The sequence below is a fragment of the Oncorhynchus clarkii genome, chromosome 20 (genome assembly GCF_045791955.1).
Source record: "Oncorhynchus clarkii lewisi isolate Uvic-CL-2024 chromosome 20, UVic_Ocla_1.0, whole genome shotgun sequence".
In the NCBI taxonomy this organism is placed as follows: domain Eukaryota; kingdom Metazoa; phylum Chordata; class Actinopteri; order Salmoniformes; family Salmonidae; genus Oncorhynchus; species Oncorhynchus clarkii.
The window spans coordinates 56,291,921-56,304,238 of record NC_092166.1 but is presented as its reverse complement, the minus strand read 5'-3'; the positions used below and the strand labels follow the sequence as shown (position 1 = coordinate 56,304,238).

The 12,318-nt window shown below is 40.9% G+C and overlaps 1 pseudogene; it reads right to left on the bottom strand.

Moving 5' to 3' along the window:
* Positions 1–603: 603 nt before the first annotated feature.
* LOC139377120 (uncharacterized) lies at positions 604–4,560 on the bottom strand (annotated as a pseudogene).
* Between the last annotated feature and the right edge of the window lie 7,758 nt (positions 4,561–12,318).

The following is a 12,318-nucleotide window of genomic DNA, read 5'->3' as shown; positions in this document are numbered from 1 at the left end:
TGTCTCTGTAAAAAATAAAAGAATGTGCAGCCATAACACAGCTAAGGAAACAACTGGCCCCTGGACGTCATGGACCAGTCGATGGAAGATAACTTCACAAAAAGTTTCAACACCCTGGTTTTCAAGTGGTTTAAAATGAAATCAATATATTCACATTTAGTCTTGTAAGAAACCAACAAGAGCATCTGTGAATTCTCCGGTGTTCCTCTTCCTTGTCCTTCCTGTGAGCTTGTCTGTTAAATTGACTCCATCTCTGGAAGGGAAGAGAAAAACAACACATACAAATATTACATAATATAACACCATAAAAGGTGAGATTTACGTTAACTAAATACTGCTTGTATAGTGTCGTTAGTGGCATAAATATTGGAACAGTGTGGTAAAGTTAGTAATTGTTGCTGTTTACTCATGGAATTTGTATTTCAGATCAAAAGATGAATATGACAGGCAAATATTTAGACAGCAAACTGTTGCTTTAGGATATTTTCTATCCCAGACACAACAGCTATACATTTGCCACATATTAATCATTTGAACTGAAATACCAATTAGCCTACATGAGTATACTGTAAAATGAACTACTTTACTTCACTGTCGCAATACTTATGACACTACCTGATACATTTTAACCTTGACTGTTGCTTTTCTTTGCTGAGGCAGCCTCTTCAGGGTTGGCACTAGGCTCATGGCAAAGAGGGTCTCTTCATCCTCCTTCCTGTGATCATCAGGTTGGGCTACATCCATCTCGACAGCTTAGAAGAGCCTCTGCTGAAATGAGTTGAGTGGATCTGGGGGCTTGTACCTCCAATGATGCCTGGTGTGTCGTTGTTCCTCTTCATTTTCTCCCCCTCTTTCTCTCCTCGTTTGTTTCCACAGCCACATCCTGTTCAACAAGGTCCTCAGTGGTCACTTCCGTGAGGTTCATAACAATCTCAGGTGGTCCTAGATCCAGAGGTGCTTCCTCCATTTCATCATCTTCCATGGCTGCACCGGTGAAGGTGATACTTGTGGATCATGTAGATGTTGTAGAGCAGGGGTGTCAAAGTCAAATGGACGGAGGGCCAAATAAAAAAATCAGCTACAAGACGAGGGCCGGACTGTTCGAATGTTCATTGAAAATTTTTTAAATGACGCATATAGTCTAGTGAACCTAATTGAACCTACTGAAAACCTAACAAATATATTACAATATGATCAGATAAATAAAGCAATATTTTCTTATGGCTCTGTCAGTAATCTTTAATTTTCAACAGACACAAAAGACAAATTTCCTTTATATAAATATCCCCATAACATGAACATTAAATGAAAGAAACCGGTATTCAAGGCACCATCAGTAGACTATATTTTCTATTTTAGCAAAAGTGGGCTAAATTTACTTCAAAGAAAAAACAATAATAGCAATTTTCTATCATCCACTCAACTGAAATATTTTTAAAATATAATTGGATTGAAATACAAAAAAATAAAGTGCAAAAATCTATTAATCAAAAACAACACTTTGTTTAAGGAGAAGTAACATGCAGTGAAAACAAATATTAAATTTTAACTTTTAAACTTGAACTGAGTAAAAACTCTAAATATGTGATTGCACAGTAATGTTCACTTGTTTGAGGTTGAGGGTGATACTTGGTGGTGTCCCATCTTTTCCACAAGTTCATCAATGTTCGGGGTAAGGCTCTGAGCTGAAGAAATCCTCAGAATTGAGTGGAGGTGTTCAGCAGTAAGTCGACTTCTGTGTGATGTTTTGTTCAGGTTCATCAAAGAAAACAGTTGTTCACACAGGTATGTGCTGCCAAACATAGACAACGTTTGAGCAGCCTGGATGCGCAGCTGGGGCATTGTGCCGGGGAGGAAACGGGCGAACTCCGCAGCACCCACTGCCGCATATTTTGCCCTCAGTGCATCATTGCATTGGAGGTCAATCAACTCCATTTGGAGGTTTGGTGGTGAGCTTTCCACGTCAACAGCAAATGGGTTACCGAGCAGTTCCAACCTGCTTTTTTGTGCTTCAAAGTCAGCAAATCGGCGTCGAAAGTCAGCGGCAAGCATACCTATTTTATCAGCCAACTGTGTGCTCGGGAACGCACTGGTAGAGAGCTTCTCTTTCATGGTCTGGCAGCTGGGAAAGTGGCTCAAATTTTCTTTCCGCATCTGCGTCTCCCACAGAGTCAGTTTGGTTTTAAATGCCTTCACTGTACTGTACATATCAGAGATGACACGATCCCGACCCTGCAGCTGCAAGTTTATTGCATTCAGATGACTCGTAATGTCACACAGAAAAGCCATTTCACACAGAAACATTTCGTCTCGGAGTTGTGTTGTGTCTTTCCCTTTGCTGTCCAAGAACAGACAAATCTCCTCACGAAGCTCGAAACATCTTTGAAGCACCTTTCCCTGGCTTAGCCATCGCACCTCTGTGTGATAAGGCAAATCACCATGCTCCGTTTCTAACTCCGTCAGAAATGCCTTGAACTGGCGGTGATTCAAACCTTTGGCTCTGATAAAGTTAACTGTGCGCGTGATGATGCTCATTACATGCTCCATTTTCAAGGCTTTACCGCACAACGCTTCCTGGTGTATGATACAATGATAAGCTGTCAGCTCACCTGTCGCGTTTTCCTCTTGCATCTTTTCCCGTATCTTCGCCACCAGTCCGCTCCTGTGTCCACACATCGCAGGTGCTCCGTCGGTTGTCAAACCCACGAGTTTTTCCCAAGGCAGCTCCATCTCATTTACACATCTTGACACCTCTTCATACAAATCATGCCCCGTAGTTGTGCCATGCATAGGACGTAAAGCCAAAAACTCCTCTGTCACGCTTAGGTTGGAGTCCACTCCGCGGATGAAAATTGACAACTGGGCAATGTCAGAAATGTCGGTGCTCTCATCCACAGCCAAGGAATATGCAATAAAATCTTTTCCCTTTTTCACAAGCTGCTCTTTTAGATTGATGGACAACTGGTCTACTCTCTCGGCAATGGTGTTTCTGCTCAGACTCACATTTAAAAAGAGTTGCCTTTTTTCTGGGCAAACTTCGTCACAAACTTTAATCATGCAGTTTTTGATGAAATCCCCCTCCGTAAATGGCCGGGCTGATTTAGCGATCTCTTCTGCCAAAATAAAACTGGCCTTGACAGCAGCCTGGCCTTGTGATTTGGCTTTTTTGAACAGAGCCTGTCGAGATTTGAGGCCTCGTTTTAATTCCTCTGCCTTTTGTAGCCTTTGTTCCATGTCCATATTCTTGTTTTTGTCCGCGTGTTTCGTTTCATAATGTCGTCTCAGATTATACTCTTTCAGTACCGCCACACTTTCTCCACACAGAAGACACACAGGTTTTCCAGCTACCTTCGTGAACATATACTCCGACTCCCACCTTGTTTGAAACCCCCGGTTCTCAGTATCCACCTTCCGTTTTGCCATTTTTGATGGGTATCTGAAAGTTAATTTTACTGTGATGCTGACGACTGCTGTGCCAATAAATATTGAAATGAAGCAGCCTACTGCTCGGTGCGTCACCTTTGCATTGTGGGAAATGTAGTATTGGTGCGTGTAAAAGATCTGCGGGCTGCCGGCTTGCTGCGGGCCGGTTCTAATAATAAATCAAGATCATCCCAGGGGCCGTAAAAAACCTTCTTGCGGGCCGGATGTGGCCCGCGGGCCTTGACTCTGACATATGTGTTGTAGAGGGTCTCGCTGCACCGGTTGTGGTTGCACTAGTACATGACATAGAGGGTCTCGCTGCACCGGTGGAGGTGGGGGTCGCACTTGTAAATGATGTAGAGGGTCTTGATGCACCGGTGGCGCCCACACTTGTGGTTGACTTAGTAGAGGATCTGGCTGCAAAATTGCCACTCGTTGCCCTAAGCACAATAAATGGATCCAGAAAAGAAACCATGTGGCAGAAGCGTCAAGGCTGCTGGCCTGAAGCTGCTGACCCAGACCTCTTATCTTTCTCTGCCCTTCTCTCTCTCTGATACCTGTCCCTGAGTCCTCTCCAATTCCTCCTACTATCTTCTTCTACGTAGACATGAACATGATAAGCCGAACCAATACCTAGCACAACTATAGGTATTAGATAGCTATCAAGGACATGTCACCTACTGTACACACACACACACGGTTATCTGACCAAATTATCATAATTTCTATTACTATTTATCTGACATACACACTCAAACTCTCTCACATACACACTCACACTCTTTCAAATATGATTATTTGGCCAAGTTATCAGGAGTAGTAACTAGCATAATTTATATTACTATTTATCTTACGCGCACACACACACACACACACACACACACACACACACACACACACACACACACACACACACACACACACACACACACACACCTCATTGGCTAGGTTAGCAAGCTAGCGAGTCATGTTAGCTAGCTAGGTTAGCTAGCCACATCTAGCACAAGCTCAATAGTTGGCAATCCAACTATTGTGGAGACTTGTCTCCAAGCTGCATTTTTTTGTGTTTACATCCCTGTAGCTGTCAGCAGTTTTGTCAAAAGGACACAACTGCAACAAGTGTGTATATACCTGCATTCTGTACTGTTGCGTAGCTGTGTAACATGCTATGCAACATTGACGCAATTGGCGCACTCGGTGTGTTTGAAGCGTCAGGCTTCCTGATAGTTAGAGATGAGAGAAAATGGTGTTCATTCAAAGGCTATTTTTACTTGGGAAATAGTATAATTGTGCGGGACCTTTTGAAGTAAATTATGTTCTCAAATCGTTGTTCAGTGATAATAGTAATTTGTCTGATCACAATACATTTCTTAATAAAATAAATAAAATAGTGCTATTCTATCATTTATGTATTCAAATACCTACTAAACATGTCTAATTCAGAAGTGTCCGATAGAACCTAATTGCTCAATCCAGATTGTCATTTCAGAGCCGGAAGTTTCTATCTGCACCCCTCTAAAAAAACAGATTTACAAATGTCTCCAGGTTTTTATACTCTGCACTTTAGGTACCTTTAAATGGGTAGTGCATTTTATCTTATTTTATTTATTGACTCCCCTCTCCTCTGGGACTTGGCCAGTTTTATGACGGTCGTAAATACCTAGCAGGAACTTTCTCTCCCTTGCCATGCAGACTGGGGGACAAAGTGATTCTTCCCACCAAAACTCCAACATTCAAAAGTGGATCATGAAACAATATTTTTAACACAAAGAATGTGGGAAATGGTCGGGAGGGACTTAAAGAACAATCATGTCAGATAATTCATTTTTTGTGATATCATTAAAGACGTTACAACGGAAACATTCTAACTTCAAATGTTGTCAAACATATATGATTACATCTGAAACTACTTGTGAGAAGATTAAATGTGATTTTAGCCTTCTTAATGAGATAATTGTTTTTTATATTAAGTTTTACCCAGTCAGTAACCACACCCAAGTGAGCACAGACATTATGCCAAAAGGATGGAATGGCCCTTTATAAGGGCACAAGGCGAGACCCAGATGCAGACACGGGAGGCAGATGGTCTTGATATTTATTAAACAATCCAAAAAGGGGTTGGTAATAGAATGGTCATAGACAGGTAAAAGGCCAAAACCAGTTCAGAGTCCAGGAGGTACAGAGTGGCACGCAGGCTCCAGGTCGGCGCAGGCAGAAAGGTCAGGCAGGCGGGTACAGAGTCCAGAAAACAGGCAAGGGTCAAAAACCAGGAGGACTAGCAAAAGAGAATTGAAGCAGGAGTATGGGGAAAACCGCTGGTTGACTTGAAAAACATATAAGACGAACTGGCACAGAGAGACAGGAAACACAGGGAAATATACACCAGGGATTATAAGTGACACGTGGAGGGGGTGGAGACAATCACAAGACAGGTGAAACAGATCAGACAATCACATTGTATGATTTTTAAGTAATTAATGTGCATTGTATTGCATGCAGAATCATACAATGTGATTTTCTGGATATTTGTTTTAGATTCCGTCTCTCACAGTTGAAGTGTACCTATGATAAAAATTACAGACATGTAATGTAGGAAAACCTGCAAAATTGGCAGTGTATCAAATACTTGTTCTCCCCACTGTGCATTGCAATTATTTTCTGCAAAGTATTCACATTCCCATGAGCATAGCTTCCACATGTATGTAGTGCTTTCTGGTGTTTTTGAAGTGCTCAGTTTTAAATAGGCAATATTTGGATGTCCTCTATTTTGGGGAAACTTTGTTTCAGTGTTTGTATTTTGATTTTTTGTGTGCCTGAAATGCTCAATTGATGCAGATTTTAAATTAATAACTATGACAGTATGTTGGGCCTGTCTTCACAGGCTTCACAGCATATCCCCTTCTTTGCCTTGGAAATCTGATATTGTATCACATCATTCCTGCTGCAGTGGTTGACTGGGAAGCTGTGAAGACAGAGTAGATGGGGAATTTGATGAACACCACAACCCCCCCTAATCATCATGATTTGCCACAATGACACAAGCTACATCAACTGTAAGACTAAGGGCTAGTAGTACAACAACCATATAATTACTATCAGGTGTGTTACAGAAAATATATTGTTCACAAGTCAAAGCAGCCACAGCCACAGTTACATTATCTAACAATAGCCTCCTGACCCCCCCCCCCCAAAAAAAAAATGTTGGCTACCGTGTCACTCATCAAACTGATACTTACATTATGGTCCGTGCTTGTAAGATCCACTGTCCACGATGGTACAGCATCCATCTCAGGATTAGCTTCCTGGCAAGACCCATCGAATGGTCTCTCCAATTACCAAAGCACTGCACACGCGTGACATGATCATAATTTTTGGTGTAGCATGTCCATCTGAAATGTAAAGCAGCCACTGCTGTCAGATGTCTTCATTCTTCATGAATTTTACACTATGGCAGCCAGTCACAACACAGTTTGCTTTTGCTGGAATGTTGGTAAGTAGCTTGCTAGCTAACCAGTATGTTTGGTCGTACATTCTGCTTGAGCTAGTTACCACTAGCTAGCCAGAGCAAGGCATAGGCGCATATGTGATGGTTTTAAGATGGTACATATTTTCAATCACTTACAGTTACTGTAAGATAAGACGCTACCATTGGTGTTTTACATTTCCATCTTCATGTGACATTGCAGAAACCCGGAAGTAAATCCTTGGTTATGCCTGCCTCCTGAATCAAAGTGTTTGACACGGGGGAATGGCAATCTTGAAAGGTGGGGGAGTGGCAATCTTTACCAAGGATCACCTTCGGACAAAATTGCGACTGGCAAGTTCGGCATGGTGGCAGCACTTTTATTTTATGTTTGTTTTAAATGTTACTGGAAATAATTGCATCTGCTATTTAGATGAAAGAATAGTAAATTGTCAGCAACTTCTGTCATGCAAAAACTTTTGATGGATTTGCTGGACTTCGGATTTGGAAGGAATGTTATATACCAAACTTGCCTAGCACCTTGGCACAAACCAAAACGATCATCGAAATTCAGTCTGAAATCGCAAATTAATGTTGGAGATCTTATAACTCTATGCCTTCTCTTATCGGGGGATATCCATCAATGCCCTGGACCTCACTTTATCATGAACCCCATCAAAATGCCTATGCACCCATGCTCCTCTTGCGAACGTTGGATGAAGAGTAACAGCAAAGCTTTGGTATGTTTGGAATGTGCGCAGTGGATTCATCTAAAATGCAGCGATCCTAGCTTTGGGCAAGGGGTCAATCAAGCTTACCGTTGCTGTTGGTGTGCTGTACCCACGGGGTGAGTCAGCATTGAAGGTGGAATGAGCAAATGTATGAATATGTTAACAAACAGGGTGTAACGGTTTTCTTCCGTTGAAGGAGAGGAGGACCAAAATACAGCGTGGTTAGTGTTCAACATCTTTAATATAGACGATAAACGAGAAAACTACAGAATACAAAACAACAAATGTGAAAACCGAAACAGTCATATCTGGTGCAATAACACAAAGACAGAAGACAATCACCCACAAAATACCCAAATATGGTTCCCAATCAGAGACAACGATAAGCACTTGCCTCTAATTGAGAACCAATCTAGGCAACCATAGACTTACATAAACACCTAGAAAGGACACACCCCATAAACATACAAAGCCCCTAGACCAGACAAAACACATAAATCCCCCATGTCACACCCTGACCTAACCAAAATAATAAAGAAAACAAAGATAACTAAGGCCAGGGCGTGACACAGGGTCTAATATACAGTGGGGCAAAAAAGTATTTAGTCAGCCACCAATTGTGCAAGTTCTCCCACTTAAAAAGATGAGAGAGGCCTGTAATTTTCATCATAGGTACACTTCAACTATGACAGACAAAATGAGAAAAAAAAATCCAGAAAATCACATTGTAGGATTTTTTATGAATTTATTTGCAAATGATGGTGGAAAATAAGTATTTGGTCAATAACAAAAGTTTATCTCAATACTTTGTTATATACCCTTTGTTGGCAATGACAGAGGTCAAACGTTTTCTGTAAGTCTTCACAAGGTTTTCACACACTGTTATTGGTATTTTGGACCATTCCTCCATGCAGATCTCCTCTAGAGCAGTGATGTTTTGGGGCTGTTGCTGGGCAACACGGACTTTCATCTCCCTCCAAAGATTTTCTATGGGGTTGAGATCTGGAGACTGGCTAGGCCACTCCAGGACCTTGAAATTCTTCTTACAAAGCCACTCCTTCGTTGCCCGGGCGGTGTGTTTGGGATCATTGGGTGTCCCAGATTAGACTAGGTTTGGTTTACAGTAGTATTTATGGTCCTGCGCCCAGATATCTAAGTGATTACTTTCCTCGTGTTAGGGCTGCACAGCACCAGATCAGGTATTGCTGATGTATGCTTGTCCTTTTCCATAATTGGTATATTTGGATAGAAAACAGTGTTAAAATAATGTCTTTGAGTATAACATAACTGATATGGCAGGCAAAAACCCAAGGATAATCCATCCGGAAATCATTTTTTGTGTGCTCCCAGCCACTTCAAATGTGAAGATATTGAAAACTATGACTTCCGCCTCCCAGATTGCAGTTCCTATGGCTTCCACTAGATGTCAACAGTCTTTATACATGGTTTCAGGCTTATTTTTTGAAAAACCAATGAAGAATAGTAGTTTATCCAAGGGGAGCACGAAGGCAAAACTAGTCTCTTTGCGCAAGTGAACGAGGGCACGTTCTTCGTTATTTTCCTTTCCTATTGAACATACTAGTCTCCGTATTACATTTTAGCGTTTATTTTGATATTAGACTACCTGAGGATTAAATAGAAACGTCATTTGACTTGTTTGGACGAACTTTACCGGTAACTTTTGGGACTTCTTTGTCAAACGGATGGTTTACTGAACTCAATGACACCTACTAAACTGACTTTTTGGGATATAAAGAAGAACAAAATGACCATTCAATGTGTAGCTGGGACCCTTGGGAATGCAAACAGATGAAGATCTTTAAAGGTAAGTGATTTATTTTATCGCTATTTATGATTTTTTGATACCTGTGCTGGTTTGAAAACATATGTTGTTGTGGGATGTTGTCCTCAGAAATTCGAATGCTATGCTTTTTGCCGTAAAGCCTATTGTAAATCGGACAACGCAGTTCGATTACCAAGATTCTAAGCTGAAGATTCATGTATGACACTTGTATTGTCATGAATGTTTAATATTACGATTTCGTATTTTGAATTTGGCGCGCTCCGATTTCACCGGATGTTGTCGAATTTGATCCCGTTAGCGGGATCTGTGAGCTAATATATACAGGTTCAGGAGTAATGCTGGGAAAGGGACTTTCTTGTACACTGGAGTCTCAGAATGAAATTAGTTGCCACTGCCCATCAAAACGTCCTCTCTGGGCAGCTTTAAAAATAAAGTAAAAATATGTTTGATGTCTTCTGTGCCTATATGAATGACCCCTATGATGTAACTGGAATGATGAGATAGATGTTCTACTTCTCTGTTTTTTAAAATTATTTCACTGCCATACTGTGTTCGATCTTGTCTCAAGAGGACCACAATGGAAATAAGTCCCAGACTTTATTGTGTGTTATCCTCAATGATTTTATTCATGTGCATGTATGGCTTTTTCAAGTTTTATGTGTGCTTGTTTTTAAAAATGGTCGAATTAATAAACTAAACTAAAAACGAAGCAGTAATTTTATGATCAAACTTGATCAATGTACCAGCTACAGTAATTTATTATACTTGGGCCCCCCTACTTTGAACTGCTTTAATCCACAGTATCATCCTCATTTACAAATCATCCTCATTTACTATTTAAGTGTTTTTCTTTAGTTTGCCAGTTATCTGTAGTTTACCGTAGTTTATCTGTAGTTTACAGTTATCTGTAGTTTACTCTGGTCAGAGACCAGCGCTAAACTTCAGCAATGTTGCTACTTCTCTATAGGATATATTGTATTAGCATTTTAGTAAACTGTCGCTTTAATATATTTGATGTGATTCATCATTAAATATCTGTACTTTTTTATTGAAATAATTGTAACATTCTGTGCCAGATAGAACGTTATTGCTGAACCCAGATTGATATTTCAGAACTAAAAGGGTCTGCAATTGCACCCCCCTAAACTGTAGGAATGTCTTAGGACTTTGATACTCTGCACTTTAGGTACCTTTACCTCTTAAATGTAACTAAATGTAATCGAAAATGTAATCTACGTAAACCCCAAAACAGGGGACTTTACATAAGAGGTTTTAAGGCAAGTACCTAAATGGGTTATAAAAGCAGAGTGAACTACAAAACAGTTCTGAGATCTGGGATGAGAAAACGTTAATGCTCGAAATCGCAGAACTATGCTTTGCGCACATAGAACATTATAATCCCAAGGTCACATACGGCTTCTGTTTGTTCTGGTTTCTGGCTCCCCTTGTCAGCTGATGGGGAAGGAGAAAGGGTTAGGCCATATCATGTAATGATCCATAACACTTCCTCACAACTATGCTAGGGAGAGACTCATTTACATTTTTATTTCTCCCAGCTGTTTGAGATAAATCTGTAATGAGGTACTTCATCTACAATAAACTCCAGGGGCAGAGCCAGAGGCTGCAGGGGAATCTGTCAAATACAACTACTAATATGTCCAAATGTGAAGATGTTTAGTGATAACAGACACTAAAGCCATATGTACACTGTATCGTAGCCCACTTGTATAACATATTATTTGGTCAAGTAATCCCCAAAGTTTTAAGGTTGTGTACCACATCCCAAAGGAACAGATTAAGACAGCCCCCAGTGTTACATTATGAAAGTCAGTGTCTACAACCCCAGTCAACAACACTGTTAACTCCTGCGACAAGAGGCAACGTGACACTACCTACTGAATAAAGAAAAACCTGGGGACACAATCAAAGTGATATCTAGTTGTGGCCAGGTCTCCCTTGTAAAAGATGTCTTCTGACCTCAACGGGACTTCCTAGATAAAGGCTAATAAAATCAAAACTCTCATTCTCACCCACTATCTCAAAGGCTGCTGTCGTCCATACCCTCATTTATAGTTAACTATGATCCCTGCGAAATCGGCCTCTGGAAAGGCCGGCGATTTATCAGAGCACGCTCACCTGTGAAGGTAAGGACATGGACATGTACCAAATCTAAATTATTCAAAATGTCCTGAGGGAAATCTACTGAGCAAGTAGTGATAAAAGATATGTGCAATGGTGAGTCAGGGAGATGAAGAATGGTTGAGATTAAACACAAAGGACAGCTGACATCCTGCACCTCCTGCTTAAATTCTTAATTGATAGATCAGGGGATTACAGAGAGAGAGCACATGTGCGAGAGTGAGAGCGCGAAAAAGAGAATGTATAAAGGATGTATTCCACTGTTGGTTTTAGCGGATGGCACGCTTGGCCATGTGATTAAACACCTACCTCACACCTGCTGAAAGGGGTAGGCATGTAAACTGACAGAAAGAGGACCACGGTACACAATGCAATCTAAAATGAATCATTGATCGGGAAAGGAGGTGGGTGACCGGTCCTTTATCCTCTATTGTGAGCATTTTACAATAGAAGAAGCTAAAATTCTGGGCTTTTCAAAAGCATTTAAGAGAGCATATAGTATCTTCTCGTCCACCATTTATAATAAGGAAGACTTTATACAGTGCCTTATTTCAGGATTGTGTATTTAACCTCCATTGAAAATGTAAGGTCATGTTAGGCCGACAGCACACAAGATGCATGCCAATGTTGACCCCCCCAGCTTCTATGACATCACTGCATTTTATCTGATGTCACTGGGGTGATGCCCATTAATATGTTTAAGGGCTCTGTTCAGTCAGATCCGCTGTAGCCGACATCCAAATAGCGTTTGTTTTTTG